The sequence below is a fragment of the Arvicanthis niloticus genome, chromosome 2 (assembly GCF_011762505.2).
Source record: "Arvicanthis niloticus isolate mArvNil1 chromosome 2, mArvNil1.pat.X, whole genome shotgun sequence".
Lineage (NCBI taxonomy): Eukaryota > Metazoa > Chordata > Mammalia > Rodentia > Muridae > Arvicanthis > Arvicanthis niloticus.
The window spans coordinates 4,269,888-4,288,917 of NC_047659.1; the positions used below are offsets into that span (position 1 = coordinate 4,269,888).

At 41.8% G+C, this 19,030-nt stretch overlaps 2 pseudogenes; one reads left to right on the top strand and one right to left on the bottom strand.

Annotated features, from left to right (window-relative positions):
- The first annotated feature begins 831 nt into the window (after positions 1-831).
- Positions 832-6,791, top strand: LOC117703950 (uncharacterized; annotated as a pseudogene).
- A 7,067-nt stretch (positions 6,792-13,858) lies between these two features.
- Positions 13,859-19,030, bottom strand: part of LOC143441117 (uncharacterized) — a 37,124-nt pseudogene continuing 31,952 nt past the window's right edge.

The window sequence follows — 19,030 nt, forward strand, 5'->3', positions numbered from 1 at the left end:
GACAGTTATTGGAGAAGTGACAGCTATGAGGCTACAATGTAGTAGTGCACTATCCAGGTTGACCTTTGCTCACTGACGGCCACTTATACAATTGTCTGTTTGTATTTGAGAAAGGAAGGATGTGCACCTTAATACTTTGAAGAAGAAAAAGTTTACAATTTTACATTTGCCCTGTAGTTGAGCCCCTATGTTCCAAAGAAATGGGAGCTTTCCTTGCAAAAGATAGGATTGTAAACCAGAGATTTTGTGAAATACATGCATGTGTATATGGAAACAATGCCCACTATGAAGGAATGGACATTAAGAAAATACTATCCATGTTTTATACAGTTAAAGGTATAGGAGAATGATATTGGCCTCTGGGAAACAGGGAAAACCCGGGGAATTGGCCTGTATTTCACATGAATTGGCTCAGGTGGTATATTTATTATTGAGAACAATTTCCCACATTCATGGTCTCTAGAGATTTGGGTGCTAAAGAATTTTTTTTAACCCATGTCAGGGTCCTAACCAACTCTTTCCATCTGAAGCACTTCACTTGTCATGAAGCAGAGAGAAAACTCTAACTTTGGATGGAGAAGTTGCCAAAGGGTATTCCCTGGGTCATATGGGAGGCTCCAGGAAAGAGCACCCCAGAAACTGCACAATTTGGGGACAGCTATTTAGCAGGTAGGTCATGGCAGTATCCAGTGACATCATCAGGAATGCCTTCCTTGGACATTCTCTTGTATCTAGGAAAGAAGTAGAATATTCTGTGATGTCAACTGTGTTGTGGTGACAACAACTGCCTGTGGGATATTTCTTCAGTGCCTTTTGGGTTCACAAACAGGCATGTTTTCCAGGCTGCTTAGGCTTTTTCGGAAAGAGAATGGTGATCAAGGAGAGACCACTCCCAGTAAGAAAGAAGCTGGCCTCCTGTCTTGTAAGAAAGGAAGACTGAAATCATTCTGGGGAAGGCACAGTGAGTCCTGGGTAGAGTTGGGGAACTTTCTGGAAGAAATAGGCTTGACCTGGGCCTTCCAGGAGTATGCCTTACAAGCTGGAGCCTTGGGATTTCTCAATGGTAGAACAAGAGTCAAGAATTTCTGATTATTAGTTTGACAGAGAGCCAGGTACTGACAAGCCTGCAGCTACTTTTCTGGGAGCTATTTAATTTCGTTTTGAGTGGCAAAGAATGCCATCAGTAGGAACTATGAGATTAACAGTGTGTCCGTTCATGGTAGGAGTTGAAGCCCTCCATCCTCTGGATTACTGCAGGTTAAAGGAGTCTCTGAGGACAAGAACAGAGAAGGATGTGACTCTGGTCATGTGTGGGGGTCTCAGACACTTTGGGTTTCAACACACATGATTAGACCTTGATGGTGCTAAGCAATGTGAACTCCAGGATTTACCTGCATCACATCTGATATGAGCTGACAAAGATCCCTAAGTCGTTATGTCTGAGGCACCTTATGGATTTCAGTGCATAATACTCTCTGTAATAGAGAGTGTGGCATATGTATGATGATGGTGGTTGGGAAGAGGGATATAGCTGAGCAGAATAGCTCAAAGATTGCTTTTCTGCTCCTTCTGGGATTCACCCTGTCTCTAGCTTTTCCTCTTCCTCACCCTTCTTTTGTTGGTAACAGAATGGTCTCTGCTGCCCCTGGGCCATCCACTCTGCAAATTCATTTGTGTTTATTCATCTCCAGACTCTGCTAGGCAAACATCATCCCAGAATTCCACCATCAGTAACTGGAATGAGATGATGAGATTGGAAGAACTGAAATTGAAGATCAAGAAGATGAGCTTTGAGGAGGAAGAAATTAGTCAAATGCTGAACCTGTACAATTATAATGATTTGAACTACAGGTAGTAATTATGCTCAGTCCCCTGTTGACTGTATTGTGTCCTCTCTATTAACCCAAGATTTCCTCTCATCAAAGGAGTGTGTCATCTCTAATCATGCATGTTAGAAAGCCCTGACAGGTGTTGTGAAGTAGGATACTTGACCTTGAGGTACTTGGAGTTTGATTGGTTCTGTCCACAGCTGGAACGACTTGGTCAGATTTGCTGCCTCAATGTGTAAATGAAATGCCTGCAGGTCATCACTGCTTTCCTCTGAGTTTGGTCCTTATACTCTGAGACTATGGCACCTCCCTGGATTTAGCTGGCATTCTAATTGTGTTTGTGGGTGGGTTGGTGTGTATGTGTGTGAATGTAGTTGTGTTTGTGCTGTTAAGGATCTGAGGCTCTGCGACCTTTGATGGGGTTTGAGGATTTGTCAGATGCACAGTTTGCAGGTCAGGAATGTGTTGAGTCAGTAGACAACCAAATTGTTCAACTGGGTACTTTGCTCTTTGTGTTTGCACTGGTGACACATAGGAATCTCCTGGGGAGGAAGTGTTATTAAGCCTCTCCCTGGAAATACTCTTCTTGTCCTCTGAGAATTCATGTAACAATAGAAACCAAGGATTGAGAGGCCTGCCTTAAAAATAAAAGAAAAGTCATCAGAAAAATCTATTGGGCCCAAGATTGTGGCGGAGACTAGGAGAAACTTCTCACAGAACTAGTGTATTCCTTCAGGCTCACACGAGATGCTCTTGGAGGTCTGCTCCCTCCATTTGGTCCCCTGGCTCTGCTGTCCTGTGCCAAGGATTATAAGTTTAATCAGCACCAATAGGCCCCATGTCCAAAGAGCAAGGCTGTGGCATATATTGTTGGCTGGGGTAGTCCAGGATACAGCCGTTCTGCATATGACACTTACAGAAATATTTGCTCTGTGTGCCATGCCCTAACACAGGATGAACATTGAATTCAACATCATTAAAAGAAACCACGAAAAGACCATTATGAATATCCAGAAAATGACAGAGTCAGTAATTGATGCCATGGAGAAATACAAGGACCTCATTGAAGAAAACTATTCCTACAGGTGAGTGACTGACAAAGCTGAGACCCCAGCTCTAGACAGGGAATGCTTCTGTCCTTCTAGGACTTTGAACAAAAGTAAGGGCTCTGGTTCTATACTGTTTCTTAAAAGGAACTCTGCCTTGAGGCAAGGGTCATGGATTTGTACCTCTTGCACTCAGGTGTCCTAAGTGTGAAGAGTGTAGAAGTGGATAAGTTTGTAAGACCTTTCAGTCTTTATTCTTCCAAATTCAGGATCCTCTACATAGAAAATATTTTCTCCTCGATGGGAATATCAAGCAACACTGAACCTCTATGGCTCTGACAATAGATTTAAAGATCTGGGATCCATGACAAAAATGGAAAGAGTGTATTCCTGTTGGGTCTTCTCTCCTCTCTCAGAGGGGAATTGCCCTCTACCTGCTGATGGTTTTCTAGTACCAGGGACAGATAAGCACCCATGAGGAACATTTCATCTTCCTTGATGGACATAAACCCACTTGCTGTCAGGCCTTACAGAAGTAATTTCAGTCTGGGGGAATGTGGCTGGTCTCTGGATGAGACCTGCCTCTACTTGGTGCTGATATGTATACTGGGGACTCTAGTCTGAGGCTGTCTGGGGACCAGGACACTTGCAGGGATGATGGTACTGGGAGGAGTGACAGGCAAATGGAAGCTGGCTGGGAATCACCATTTTGTTTGTTTGTGGTTCAGCACCAGGCACTGCCAACTCCTTAGAGAATGTTCTCAACTGAAAGACAATGTCAGGATATTGCTGCAGAGTGGGAACAGAAATCTGCTGGTGGAGCAGAGTGAACCACAAGTGTCCTATGGAGAAGATAAGAGTTTCTGTGAGGAGTCCAACAAGAACATCTATGCCCCGGGTGCCAAGCATCAGCAGGTAGGATGAGGCATCAGAGGCAGAGCCCTCATGAGTAACCACAAACATAGACCAACCAGTGTCACTCACTTGAATCATCTGCTTCGCCTAAATTACCTTTCCTTCAAACATGAGAGATTACTCATGGTTTTATGCTAACTTATAAGTTTTGGTGTCTCTCTCTCTCTCTCTCTCTCTCTCTCTCTCTCTCTCTCTCTCTCTCTCTCTCTCTCTCTCTGTGTGTGTGTGTGTGTGGTGTGTTTGTGGTGTGTAGTGTGAATGCTTGTGCATCTAAGTTTTATTTGGCCAGGTATGGATGATTGTGTTTATACTAATATTTTGTGTTTGTTTAATGCAAGATGATTTTGCAAGTGTTTTTTTTTTTGGTATGGGTGTTTGTATATACAACAGTGTGTTTGTGTGTGTGTGTGTGTTGTTAATACATGTGTCTCTCTCTATTTCTCTGTGTGTGTCTTTGTTCAGACATGCACCTGTGTTGTTTCTAGATGCCAAGTTTAATGAGAAAAGCAATCTGAGATTTCAGTTTGCTTCCACGAAATATCAAATACAACAGTCCAATTATTCTGCATCAGAACCTAGCTCCCAAGAGAAACAGAACACAAAAAACTCTTGTAAAGTCAGATTGTCAAATGATTAGGGGCAAACTGTTGATTCTCATTGAAGTCATTTGGAGCAAGTCAAAAGAATATGGTGCATGGAGTTAAGGGGAAGGTTACTGTATAAAATCCATGTGTTTATGTCCCTTTTCTGTTCTTGATGAACTGTCAGGGCCCACTGGAATGTCAGGTGGCTCACTGTGACTTCTTAGCATTCCAGGTTGTTTTCCTCATTGTCTGCTACCATTTACTTTCCAGCTACTTCTACTCAGTAAAAGTTTGCCTTCAAGTTTGTCTTGGATTTTATTCCTTGAGAGATTGAGTTGCTTGGAGCTGAATCTGCATCCAGCAGAAGTCCCAGAGCTGTGGTGCAAGAACAGGGCTGCTTCAGGAGACTCTTGAAGGTCATGATACACTAAAGCACTCAACCAATGTTATCTGTGTAGCATTCTGCAACTGCTGTTATTCAAAATCGCTTTCTCTGAGTTAAAATCAGTCTCAATTTGGGTCGGGAGTCATGAGAACCTTCAGACAGGTCTGGTAGTATAAAATTTGGTAGGTCTGTGAGAAGCCTTGTTCAGAAAGTGGAAATGAAGTCCCATTTACTCAGTGATTTAAGAACAAGCAGTAGAAGTACACAGAGCAACTAGGGCACATCAGGGTTGTAGTGGTCTGTAGAGCAGCCCTGAAGGAGAAACTATCCAGATGTCCATCAGGTAAAGAGTGAAAATGTACCATTTGGTGCAGCCCTTCCATGGACTATTGCTCAGTGTGAGATAATCCAAACAAGCATTTGGCATTTCAACTAGTCAGTCTTATTTTGCTCAAAATATCCCTGACACAGTCAAATTATTGGGAGAAATTTGAACATTTCTATCCTAGTTATGGGGACTTCTTATAATTCTGGGCTCATAGCTTTGGACACCAAGTCAGTCAGGCCATGGTAAAGGGAGCTCCTATTGGAAGAAGCTGTTTACCTGGGGTCAAGTCTGGAACAGTAAACAAGAAAAAGAAGCTAGTCTTCCACCAACATGTGATCTTTAGCTGGGAAACAAACCTTCTCTACACAGCCTTTGGAACTTGCTAAGCCAGATTATATAATAGGCCAAGAAGCCTGATTCCAAGTTAGGTTTAAGAGAGGAAAGCATATCACTGACTGCACTGTCCATATGCTATGCCACTATGTACCTATCCCAGTCAAGATTTGATTTTTTTATACCTGGAAATATACTGGTAGATTTTTTTTATTAGCAATAACTTGGAAACTAAACCAGTTACTGCAATATACCATGCTGATAATGTGTGGTGAACACATATATTTTGTGTATTTGAGAGTGTGCCCTACAAAACCCATAGACATACAGCTGTATGTTCTGTTTCTTCATGACCATCACCTTATAGTTCAGTGTCTAGCCTTGGGAGTAATTTTCTTTAACACACTCTTGCTGATTATAGGACCAGGGCAGTGCCCATGGATTTCATGGGAGATGGTTTTTTTGTGTATTTCCAGATGAAGGGATTGACAAGTGGAACACAGGCAGGTTCCTGCACTGGAGAAATAATCAAAGCCTTCACTTCAATTCTTGACAGGTTCCTTATAAGACATCTATATGGTCTTCTACGTAGCTCTCATCTCTCTTGAACTCAGATTCAGACATTGCTACAATGTTACTACTCAGTATAATATACCTGGACTACTGGAGAAATATGTTTTTTTAACTCCAGTACAGTGTATTTCACAGTTCAGTTTCTAGCAGTTTTTAAAAGCTGAGAAAACGATCCAAGCCCAGGTGCTCTATGACACTTGGGGATCAAGGAATGGCTTCAGCTGATGGGTCATGCTGGACTGTCCAGATGAATAGAACTGGTGTTGGAGGGAGAGCTGAACTGACAAATGCTTACCAGGTCTTTGGCCCTTCCTTCTATAGGTCTAAAATGCTCCTGCAGAAACTCAAACATGGCACAGACCAGGACAAGATCAACCACCAAGAGAACTGCTGTGTGATGTGCACTGAGTGTGAGCAGCAAATGCACCACTATGGCATCTCATCCCTAATCTCCATGGCAATCGTGGGCTGCAGTTTCTTCTTTATCTTGCTTTCTTTGGCGTGAATAGGCCTTAATTTCATCTAGCCACTAGCCCAGCAAGAGTGCACATTTGGAGGAAGACAAGTGCTGAGGCACATCAAGAACTTCTGGGCATCCAGGAAGAGTCTGAGAGTGTACATGTTTTCTTGTGCTGATGGGTCATCAATAGTAACTTTATAAATACCAGTCAACAAACTTGCAGACTTTAAGCCAAAAACTGTCACATGTCTCATGCTCAATCTTGAGAGGACATATCCTTCAAACACAGACTCCAAAACAAGAAGACCTACTTACATTTCTCTTGAAAAGATTATTTCCATCAGTAACTGCTTTGCTAGTATGTTGCCAAGGCCAGCCACAGGCTGTAAGTCTGTGCTGCAAAACAGCCAAAGAATGCTGCTTCCCACAGTTCTGGAGTTTAGATTTTGGTTTGAGTTTTTCTAACTTTGGTTATTTGGTTATCCTTATTTTCATTTGAAATTTGTTATTGATTTGTTGTTGTTTTGTTCTTGTCATTGATTTAATATTTTGATAAGGCTATACACTGTACATATTTACTGTCCCGTTTCAGTTACTTTTGAGTAAATTGAATGTATTATTATGAATGAAAGAGTGATCTCTAACTCTTCACTCATAAGAACCTTCCTTATTCAGGTGAGGTGTCACCAAGTTGAAATCCCACAGCTATCAGACAGAGATGGATGTCTAAATTCTCATGGAGCTTGGGTTTCGTAATTAATTCCTGATCTATCCTATATGGGTCAGTGAACAGGGTCTAGCAAGAGAGAGAGAGTAGTGATGGAGGGGCAAGAGGCAAGAAGAATGAAGACAAGACAGAAAGTCTGATCAAGTCCCATTTAGCAAAAGGATATTCTGGGTATTTATATGCTTTACCAGGTGGCTTGCAGTCATGGACAAGCAGGGGAACAGAGCTGAAGTTGCTGTACCACGTGTGCCTTGCAGCTTGGGACACTAAACAGCAAAACAAGATATGTTAGAAAAGCAAGATGTTTATCAGAGTGTGCTCAGCTGTTGTAGGCTGTTTGCAAAACAAGTCTCTTGTGTTGGTATATTGCTCAGATGGCTGCAAAGAGGATAGCCACTTTCTGCTAGGAGTCAGCTCCCAAGAACTTCCCAGCCAGACTGAGCTACAAAGGTGTTGGGATCCCACTCCTAGCAGAAAGCAGCTATCCTCTTTGCCGCCATCTTGGGCCATACATTTGTAGGTTGATCCTTGTCCACCCTGAATAAAGACTTGTTTTTCTAGGTTGATATTTTTGCAAGCAGCCCACAACCACTGAGCACACTCTGAGAATCATGTTGTTTTCCTCAGACATATCCTGGACTTGTTGTTTAGTGTCCCCAGCTGCTAGGCACTAGTGGTTAAGTGTCTCCAGCTGCACTCCCCTGCTTGTGCTTATATACCAATGATTATGTTTCAATAAAGAGACTTGATCAGAAAACTGTCTTGTTTCCATTCTTTGCGTCTCTTGCCCCTGCATTCCCACTCTCTCCCTTGCAGACCCCATTGATTGACCCTCAGGGCAGGTCACTTGTCATCCAATGTGGGGCAGTGAGAACAAGAGGCTCCTTGAGGGACATTATGGAAAGAAGGGTCTTCGACTGGAAATTTAAAAGTGTAACAAAGGTGGTCTCTGCTGGAACCTGCTGCACTGACACTGGTAAGTCATAGTATGAAAAATGGGGCAAGAAATAAGTCAGCATGACCTATATGTGGAACAGATGAGAAATGCTTTAAAGACCCAAGGAGAAAGGGTGAAATTCAGCATTTGTTGTCATTTTTGATTTCATTAAAGCCTTATCTCCCTGATTTCCACAAGAAAGAACCATTGATGACAAAAGATGGCATAGAGTTGGAGATGTACTTAAAGAATTTTACAGCTCATTTGGGACTGAGAAGGTCCCAGTTACTGCCTTTTTATAATGGAACTTGAGAAATGAAATGATCTCACAAAGTGTCTGTCTATAGGTCTATAGAGGTGGTCATTGAAGAGGGTGAAAAAATTTTAAAAGACAGTGAAAAGAAAAAAAAGAAAGGAAAGAAAGAAAAGGTTGATTCTTCGAAGGAAGAGATAGACATAATTTCTCTAGATAGTGATGATGATCAGGGAGGGACCTCTACAAGGTCATCCAGTAAGCCTCAAAATTTGGATCAGACTTTAGAGACAACAGAATCCAAGGGGGGAGGAAGCCAAACCAAATACAGTCCCTCAACCCAAAGAAAAAAATGACTTAGCAGTTCAAAGAAAAAAGATAAAATGCATATACCCAAAATTAAAATCCAAAATAAGAACAAAGGATGATAACTATTTGTCTGAGTTAGACTTGGATAAGTTGAACTCAGGTACTGAGTTACCTTCAATGGTGTTCTTATTCTTCTCCACTGCTTTGACCAGACATGTCTTTTGTGCTTCCACATGAACTTTAAAATTGTTTTCTAATTCTGTGAAGAATAAAAATTGGCAATTCATTGATATTGCATTTTGTTTATAGATTACATTTTTTAGAATGACCATGTTTATAGTATTAATCCTACCAATCTCTGGTCATGGGATATCTTTCTATGTTCTAGTGTCTTCTTCAATTTCTTCAGTGCTTTAGTATTCATTTCAGATGGCTTTTATGTCCTTGGTTAGGTTTACTCCAAAATATTCTCTTTCTTATGCTGCTGTGAATGGAATTGTTTCCTTAATTTTTTCTCAGCATATAAATTATTGTTAAATATGTTGGCTAGTTTATGGTCAAGTTGATATAAGCCAGAATCAGTTGGGAAGAGAGACCCTCAATTGAGAAAATGCTTCCATAAAAGTGGCCAACAGGCAACTTTATTAGACTGTTTCCTGAACAATTATCGATATGGATGAATCCAGCCCACTGTGTGTGTTGCCAGCCCTAGGCATTGTTCTGAGTTGTAAAAGAAAGTAGGCTTCATGAGGAGTAAGCCAGTAAGCAATGCCTCTCCATAGCATCTGCTTCAGTTTCTGCTTCTACGTTTCTGCCTGTGTTTAGTGAGTTCCAGGCAAATGAGTATTGTTCCAGAAGCAGAACATAAACCTATCAAGTGCATCATAACAACCACATGATACAGAAACATGGTTTGAAAGTGAGCCTCAGAGCAAAGTGGTCACAACAGGTGGTCACAACAACATGTGGTCATAATTATCTTTAGAAGAAACAAAGGTATTTTTGTCACTCTGGAACAGGTAGTAGACAGCCATTTGAGCTAAGGTTATTGATAAGGTATAGCCAATCCTTGAGAAACTTATTTAATCATAAACAGCAATGAACATAATTTTTCTTTACTATAAAATTGTTTTCAAGCCTAAGCCTAAATCAGGATGCTACCTGATTTATCAATATTATATAAAAGGCTATTTGTTTACTAGGAGAGATTTGAAAGAGTGTGAATTCAGATAGAAGGAGAGGTATAGACGGTCTTAGAAGAGTTGATTTAGAGGAAAACAATCAGAATGTATTCATGAAAAAAACATTTTTAATAAACAAAAACTAGAAAAGGAAGGAAAAACTGGCTGCATTCATTCTTCTTTCAGTCTGAAATTTTGAGTGAAGCTAAATTCAAATATAAAACATGAATTAACATGACAGGAGAAATTCTAAGACTGCATGAAATGATCTGTAGTGACCACATTTAATGAGGTTTACAGTGAGAATTAGAAGTAAAATGTAGGGCAAATAGATGTAGAAAAGTGTGTGAGAAAATGTAAGATTAAGACAAAGTGGTAATTATTAACGAAATGAGTGCAGTTAAGAAACCTAACAGCAAAACACTGAAGTTTGGAGTGAGGAGTAACGCACTGCAACCCCAACATTAAAATCAGAGGACAATTTGTAGGTGGTCTGCTCTTTCCTTCAACCATGTAGGAATAAGGGAAGGAGCCCTGGTTTGGAGAGTTGGCACAAAGGACTGTACTTGTTGAGACAGCAAACCACCTGATCACCTCAGTCATGGAACTGAAGAAGCTCTGTGTCTATACTGAAGTTCTCTGTGTATGTCTGCCCATCACTCATAAAGAGGTGATTCTTTTTGCTCTTCGATTTGGCAACACCAATCTGGAGATGCACAGGATTACTTCCTCCACAATCTCAGAAGTCACACAATTCAGGGGAGATTCACTAGAATCAGTTTCTCATCTGAAGAAACATTTTCTAATATACTGTGTGATCTACTATGGTAAAAGCAAACCATCTACCTGTAGGGGGCAGTTCTGATGTTAAGGTCCTGTTCTCAATTGTTTCTTGACCTCTCAGTAAACAAAGCCATAGACTAATTGCTGGGCAGAAGGTACAGGTCCCTGGGGCAAAACTGATCCAAAGGAAAGGGTGCATGCTTTGGTGAAAGAAGAACAATGCAGCAATGTGAGGTATCAAAATAAAGTGGCCACCAAGTCTGCTCCTACAGGCAGGTGGTCAGGGGCAATTAGCAGGGGGCGGATGTGACTGAAAGTTAAAATGTAGGGGAAGTGGGAGAGGTTGAGATAAGAAATTGATGAAGACACTGATTTCCAATCTGGAGATAGTACAACCCCAAGAGGACAAGTAGAAAATGAACAACAGTGTGTGTGTGTGTGTGTGTGTGTGTGTGTGTGTGTGTGTGTGTGTGTGTGTGTGTGTGTGTGTGTGTGTGTGTCTGTCTGTCTGTCTGTCTGTCTTTCTGTGTTTTAGCTTCAGATTTAAAGGTAGCTAGGAGGGTCCTTGTAGCAAAGTCACTTTTCAGAGTAAAGGTAGGAGTAGAGCAAAGATACAGACAACATCTACCATCCCTTTCTCTTGCTAGGTTTGAGCTGAAATATTCACCCCACAGTCCTCTGTCCTCTGCTGAATGTTCTATTACCCTGGCCTTGTCTGAAGCTTAATCTAAACACTGTTTTGATGGTACTTGATCATGATTTATTTCCCACTTCCAGTACTCAGAGAGTTCTCAATTCTGCAATTCATCTGATAAAGCCTAATCTGCATTGTCATGAAGGATGAGACATGAGAAATCTGCTCCGTTCCCAACAATAAGAGACCCTGAGGCATGACCCACTTAATGCCCTACATGGAGGCCTCAAAGTTTAAACACTGAGCATGCTTGCCCCATGTATGTGACCCTACAGGTCTGAAGAAACTTCTCCCTTTTGTTGGGTGTGATCCAGTGCAACTAACACACCACACAAGGAAGGAGAAAAGTCCAAGCAGGGGCTGGATAGATGGCTTATCCATTTGAGAATTTGTTTCTCAGAGGACCTAAAGAACAGTGATTAACAATCCTAGTCACTTCAGTTCCAGGTGAAATACACTGACCTCCTCTGGCCTCAGGGGAATTGCATGCATGTAGTATACAGACACACAGCAGGAAAAACACTCATACATATTAAAGAAATAATGCAAAAACAGAAACAACACTCTAACCAAATTTTTAAAAGGCATCAAATACGTTTTCCAGGACAAGAGAACAAAAATCATCATCAGTACAACAATAACACCACCAAAAACAAAACACACAAACAAAACCCAACATCTACCAATAGGTCTTGGAATTCATGATCTCTGCTGTGCAGTTATAAGTGATGCTACCTTTCAAAGAAACAAGAGGCATACAGCGCTGTGGTCACTAATTTCTTTGATACTCCCTTAGTGAATAATTTTATTTCGTGGGATGTATTAGAGAAACACTCTTGTGTTTCTCCTCTGTTTGTTCATCATGAGCATCTAAGGAGTAGTCCATTTTAACATAGCTGAATTTATGACCACAAAGATACAGCATGAATGTGTTTTTCAGCATGAATTTTGGATCCACAAAGTGTGTCACACTATCCACATCATAAGCACAATTCTTTGTGTAGCTCTGACTGGTTGGGAACTAATAACGAAGCCTAAGACACTTTACATTTGAAGATGTCCATTCCTACCTGATACTTCTACTGTTACAAGACTGTGAACCACACATGAATACAGATGATTATCATGAGATAAAAATTAGAGATTGCCTTTCTAGTCATTAAAATATATTAATTTTATTCAATACCAGCTTAAAGTGGAGGAGTCAAAGTATACATTATACAGCCTTAGCAAAACAGCAATTACAGTAAGAAAAAATAATAAATAACAAAACTTCAAATGAAAAGAAAGAAAACCATGTACTCAAGGCAATCAAAACTCTAACCAAAATCAAAACACACTAATTAAGCTAAGCAGCATTCCCTTGCTGTAGAATTTGCTGCACTAACCTATAGCCTGTTGCTGGCCCTGGAAATATAGTACAAAGGCAGACAGCAATGGTAACAATCTCTTCAAGATGAATGTAGGTGTGCCCCATTGGGGTGGGGGGTTTGCTGTTGGGTAATTTCTTCCAAGGCAAAGCATGAGTCATGTTACAGACAATACCTCAAAGTCTTTAAAATTTGCTTGACTGATCTCTCTGAAATTATTGCTGATGACTCATGAGGACAAGTGAAAATTTACATTTTGAGGCTCCTCCTGGATGACCAGCAGATCTTCATGTCCCCCAGCACTTCTTTGAAGCCTTCCATACATGCACTCTTGCTGGACCATAGTCTAGACAAAAATAAAGGCCTTGTAACATATCAGAACCCAAAGAAAGAAAGAAAATGCAGCCCAAGATTGCCATGGTTATAGGGATGAGATGCAATAGTGCTTCACTTGCTTTGCACACTCAGTGCTGCTGGTGAGGAGTTGTGTCTGAGGGAGATCTTGACCTGTTCTGTGTCCTATTTGAGCTTCTGTTGAAGTATTTCAGACCTAGGGGAGGAAGAGCCAAAGGCCTGGTGAAGACCTGCCATGTCAGCTCTCCATCAAACACCAGGTATATTCATCAGGACAATCCAGTATGACCTTTGAGCTGAGGTCATCCCCTGTATTCCCAAAAATGAAGGGCCAGAGAGCACCTGGGCCTGGAAGTTTTTTCTCAATTTTAATAAATGGCTTGAAAGTGAACTGTGAACTACACACTGTGCTAGAGTTAAAATAAAATGACACACTTCTTCAATAGTCCATATGTAATGAATTGAAAAATAACTGTGTAGCAATGTGTGAATAGAGCACTGTATAGCAGCCTTCTAGAAAGCCTAGCCACCATTCAAGTGAAGGCTGCTATTATATCTGGAGTGCAGGAACCTGCCTGTGTTTCTCTTGTGAAACCTTCAATCTGTGAATCCCCAGAGAATCCATCTCCCAGGAAATCCATGCTCACTGAAGAGATACTATAATCAGCAAGCGTGTGCGGTATACAAATCTGCCCAAGGGAAAGCATTGAAATGGAAAAGAGATATTAATGAAAAAAGAAACGATACCACTATATTTATAGCTACTCTAGTATTATTTGTGGGGAGACTGTGGACCCCTACTTCTTGTTCTGTGGCTTGTCCTGCAGGGCAGTAAACAGGGTCTGGGAGATAACCTGAAAGAGAGAATGGGCAAAAACAGCCAAATGCAAAAAAAGATATTCCTCTAGTCTGATCAAATCCTAATTTTTACTTTTTTTTCACACAGTGGTTATAAACACATAAAGGCAGAATGTGGGAAAGGGGAAGGCGCAGGACTGTAGTTTTTCAGGGGGAGTACAGGGTATCAGCTGGGTGAAGGTTCAGGAAACAGGCCACTATGACTGTCTCTATTCACTTGTCCTTATCTAAGTTGGTACTATATAACAAGGCTACCTATCCACAATGTCTATGACTATCTAGGCTGGTAAATCTCCACCAAGACTACTTGTTTACAAGATCTTATAGTGTTCAGTGTTTGTCCACAGAAACCAGGACTTTGTGTTAGCAGGCTAACATAGACCTATGGCTGATTTTAGGCCTTCAGTGTATAAGCAAGGCTGCCCCTGACATCTCCTCCCTTCTCCAAGTATAGAAAGACCATGACAATTCCAATGTTGCAAAGGCAGGGATAGAGGCCTGACCTCCACTAATTAATGGGTACCCTGTAATGGCTCTGATCCTTCTGTCATTGTCCAGTGAGGCATGAGGGCCAGACCCATCCCGATGTCTTTTTCCTGGAGAGGGGATACTTTTGACATTAAACCCTATGCAATCAGACTTGTACCTCAGGGAACCCAGAAAGATATTTTTAATTTTTATTTATATTCCCTTGCAGTGCTTAGCCTCTTGGCCTATGCAAGAATTTAGATCACCGGCCAGAGGGGCTTCTGGGTGGCTCCTCTCTGCCTTGTCTAGAGGTGGGAGTCCCCTCTTTTAGGTTGAGTAGAGAATATCCTGGATGGTGCAACAACCTCGTCCTCTGTCTCATGGTCTTCCATAGCTAACTTATGATAATGTATCTGAATTGGTTTGGCTATCAAATTATCTACCTTTTGTTTCGCAAAGTTAGTCAGCCTATGTAAGGCCCAGAAACCGAAAGGAACAAGTAAAAATATCCCAAGTAATGGTCTTAAAATGAAAAAAAGTACAGTTAACAGTCATGGAGGGGTTGAAAACCAATTCTTGTACCAGCTCTCATCTTTGTCCCTCATGTTCTCTTTAACCATCCCTGTCTTCATCTATGTAAAAGCAACATTCTTCTTTAAGGGCTGTACACAGTCTAGACCACTTCACAGTCTTTTCTATTGTAAAAGAGTAAATCAAGTCCAATAATGTCCTTTGCATTTTTGGAGGATCACTTCAGACAGCAAAACGAGGGATTTCTACAGATTAATGATGTCAATCTCTAGTCTTTATTATGAAAGACTCTAATTACAAAACAATAAAATGGAAGCCTTGCTTTCTGTCCTGTGAGAGGGCTGGATCTTAGCCTCTCTGAGCAAGGCACCATAGCGCAGGAGGGGGAGACCTGTGTCCAAGATAATTTCAGAAGTGACATCCTTAGACACCTCTCCATACCATAGAGCTGGAAGGGGTGGTGGTCCCAGGAAAAGGAGCTCCTCTGCCTACAGTGATAGGGTAGCATTGATGGCATGGGAGGTGGAGCAGAGGGAGAGGCCCTTGAATAAACAGCCAGGAAGGTCACTTCCAGCCTGGGTGCCTCTCCCCCTGAACTGAGGGTTTGAGATGCAGCTGCTCCTGCTGCTGCCACCATATGGTAGGCATTGAGAGGAAGAGTGCTGTGTGAAAGTCCCTGAGCCACGGAGGGACCCAGACCTGGAGATTCTGGAAGAAGCTTGCTCTCTGAGGCCACTAGATTCTTAAGACCATCAGATGGCCAGTTATAAGAACCCAGGTGAGATGGCCTCAGTGGTCAGTCAACCAAACCCACTGCTTTCCCACCAGACCAAGGAACCATCCTATGTGATACTGGGGTGTCTGGACTGTTGCCCTCTTCCCTCTAAGAGCCTCATACACCCTTTTGAGAATGAGAGGCTGGTGTTCAGTTTCCTAAGGGTCGTTTAAATAGGACACAAGATCCTTGGAGACAAGGTTGGTCTCACGTGTGCAGCTAGCTGCTGTTGAGCACCCCATTGTGCCTCATATCTCACTCTGGTTCCAAGAGTACCATGTCTGCTTCCTGGTTGTTCTGCACATGGGTGGGCCTCTAAACCCAGGGATAGGAAGATGTAATGAACGAGGGAAGGACTGGGAAGTGGACTGGGTGGGCTGGGATAAATATGAAATTATTAACTTTTAAGTGTTGGCAACATGGGTTCTGTTTGTTTAATAAATGTTTATTGGGTTGGAAAACTCACCTGTGGGTTACATGGAGCCTAGGTTTGTAGGATAAGACCCATCCTGGGCCACCAACACCCTCCTCCCTCTCCCTAGGGATTTCAGCCTAATGACAAGAAAGCTCATGAGAAAGTACAGTGGGCCAAGTTGTGTGTCTGACACCTGGAACAGACAGCATTGCCTTCATCCATGTTAATAAACTGGTTTTTTTACAACAGCAACAAAACCCAAAACAATAAAATGTGTAAAAGTGTGGAGACAGCCACCATGTTCTTCCTCTCTATGAGTTACTTACCCTTGTAGCAGTGACTTGAGACCAGACAATACCATGAGCTCTGCTGTGAGGTGACAAAAGATTCAAAAATGCTGGTCAGACAGCTTAACCAAAACAGGAAGTTTCAGAATCAGTGAGAGACCTGGGCTAAAGAAACTGTCACAGAAGGACTGCAAAACCACATGTAGTTAACTAGCATCTCAGCAAACCACCAATATACATATTGGCACAGACATGCATATCCCCCTTCCCCAGACACAGCAGAAATCATAAGTCAACAGGAAACAATAAGGAGACCTCAAGACTGGAGAAACCATTGAATGTAGAATAGCTGATGTTTCAAGTGAGACCCAGGAGTCTGCTATCCATCCCTTGGGGACTAAAAATGCTTAGTGAGCAACTTCTTCTGCAGACTAGGTTGAGAGAGGTGGAGAAATTTTTCTCTTGAAGCCTCACATCTCTCCCACTAACCGTGAGCCAGAGAGAAGCCTTTCTGCACACATCCCTGTTCATCCAGTCAGCTCCTGGATAGAAGCTTCAGGAAGGAACCCTAGCAACACTGACAGGAAACAGGACTGACAAGCTGCTTCTCAGGCTCTGTCACTGTGAACCAAGGTCTAGGCTGGGTTAAGAGACGATTTTGCAATGCAGGGAAAAGGGAGAGAAAATGTACAAAACGCGCCCCCAAAAGACAATGAGAACCACTCATTTTGCAATTTCACTGGGCTCCAAAAATTACAAATGCTTCCTACCTGTGACCTCACATGACCCCTACAAAGCAAATGAGCTGCAGTCCCTGACTACATCACTCAAAGCTCTGTGCTCCAGTCAAGGAAGCACACAAAAGGAACCCCTGTAGCATAATGGCATGTGGGTGTGTAATGTGTGTTCAGCCTGTCTATCTTAATGAACTGCCAATCATAATTGCTACCTGCTACTTTTTCACATGTGCATTAAACAGCCGGTGTTCCCGTGTTCCTTTGTGAAGAGCCTCAACTGCATGGGCTGAATGTAAGTATAAGATGATAACCCAGAGTTAACTTCTCTGCTTCTTTCACTAGAATACTGGTAGCCACCACAGCTCTTAGACAAGTGGACAAGCCACATAGTACATGGTCCAATAGGTTGGACAGTTGTAGTACACTGTGATTCCATGGTGTAAAATGTGGGGTTCCACACCCTTTGCAGTAGCTTTTGTTACATGGGCCTGTAGATGAAAAGGTTTGGAGGTTTCTGGAAGTGCTAGTGTTGGAACCAAAATCACCTGTCTTCAAAGCCTCAAAGATGATCTGTGCAGACTCATTCCAGATTAGAGAACCAATGGCCTCATTTGTACTGGGAAGTTTTTGTTAGGAGGTCGTTTATGGTTCCTTCTATTTCTATAGGGGTTATTGGACTGTTTAGATAGTTTACCTTATCTTGATTTAATTGGGTATGTGGTATCTGTCTATAAAACCATCCATTTCATCTAGATTTTCCAGATGTGTTGAGTATAAGCTTTTCTAGTAAAACATGATGAATTTTTAATTTTTTGTTTTTGTTGTTATGTCTCCATTTTCATTTCAGATTTTGTTAGTTTGGGTACTGTTTCAGTGGCCTTTACTTAGTGTGGCTAAGGGTTAATCTATCCTGTTGATTTTCTCCAAGAACCAGCTCTTGCTCTTGTTGACACTTTGTATCTAGCTCTTTGTTTCTATGTGGTTGATTTCAGCTCTGAGTTTGAGTATTTCCTGCTATCTACTCCTCTTAGATAGGTTTGCCTCTTTTTGTCCTAGAGACCTCAGGTGTTCTGTTAAGTTGCTGGGAGATGATGACACCAGATTGATTATGAAAGCACACAGTGCTGTGAATTTTCCCCTTAACACTGCTTTTCTTGTGTCTCAAAATTTTGGGTATGCTGCGTGTTTGTTTTCATTGAATTACAGAAAGATTTTCTTTATTTCTTCACAGTGATGCTGGTTATAACAATCCTTCAGAAAGCAATGTGGAATTCATCATGCAGGGGGAGCAATTGAATTTAGGCTATCCAATGCAAATATGCCAAGTGAGACCACCACCCTCTCAGTCATCCTTCCTGGTGACTTAGGAAGGATTAGGAAGCACAATTCTTGTTCAGATTTGGTTGATATGATTGGAGTAATTTTTTTCTCTTGAAGCGTCAAATCTCTCACAACAACCCTCAGCTTGTGAAAACCCTTTCCCATATCCCCGGTGTGATGGCTCTTGTATGCTATTCCAAGGGAGTTGCACTATTACAAGGTGTGGTTCTGATGGAGTTGGTGTGTCACTGTGGTTGTGGGCTTTAAGACCCTCCTCTTAGCTACCTGAAAGTCAATATTCGAATTGCAGCCTTCAGATGCAGATGTAGAACTGTCAGCTACTCCCACATCATGCCTCCCTTGATGCTTCCATGTCCCAGCCTTGATGATAAAATACTAAGACTCTAACCTTTAAGCTAGCCCCAATTAAATGTCCTTGAAAGAATTACCTTGGTCATGGTTTCAGCTCACAGCAGTAAACTCCAATTCATGCAGCCAGCTTCAGAATTCAAGAGCCAGGAATGAATTCTCCAGCAGCACTCACAAAAACATGACTGACAAGCTGTTATTCAGGCTCT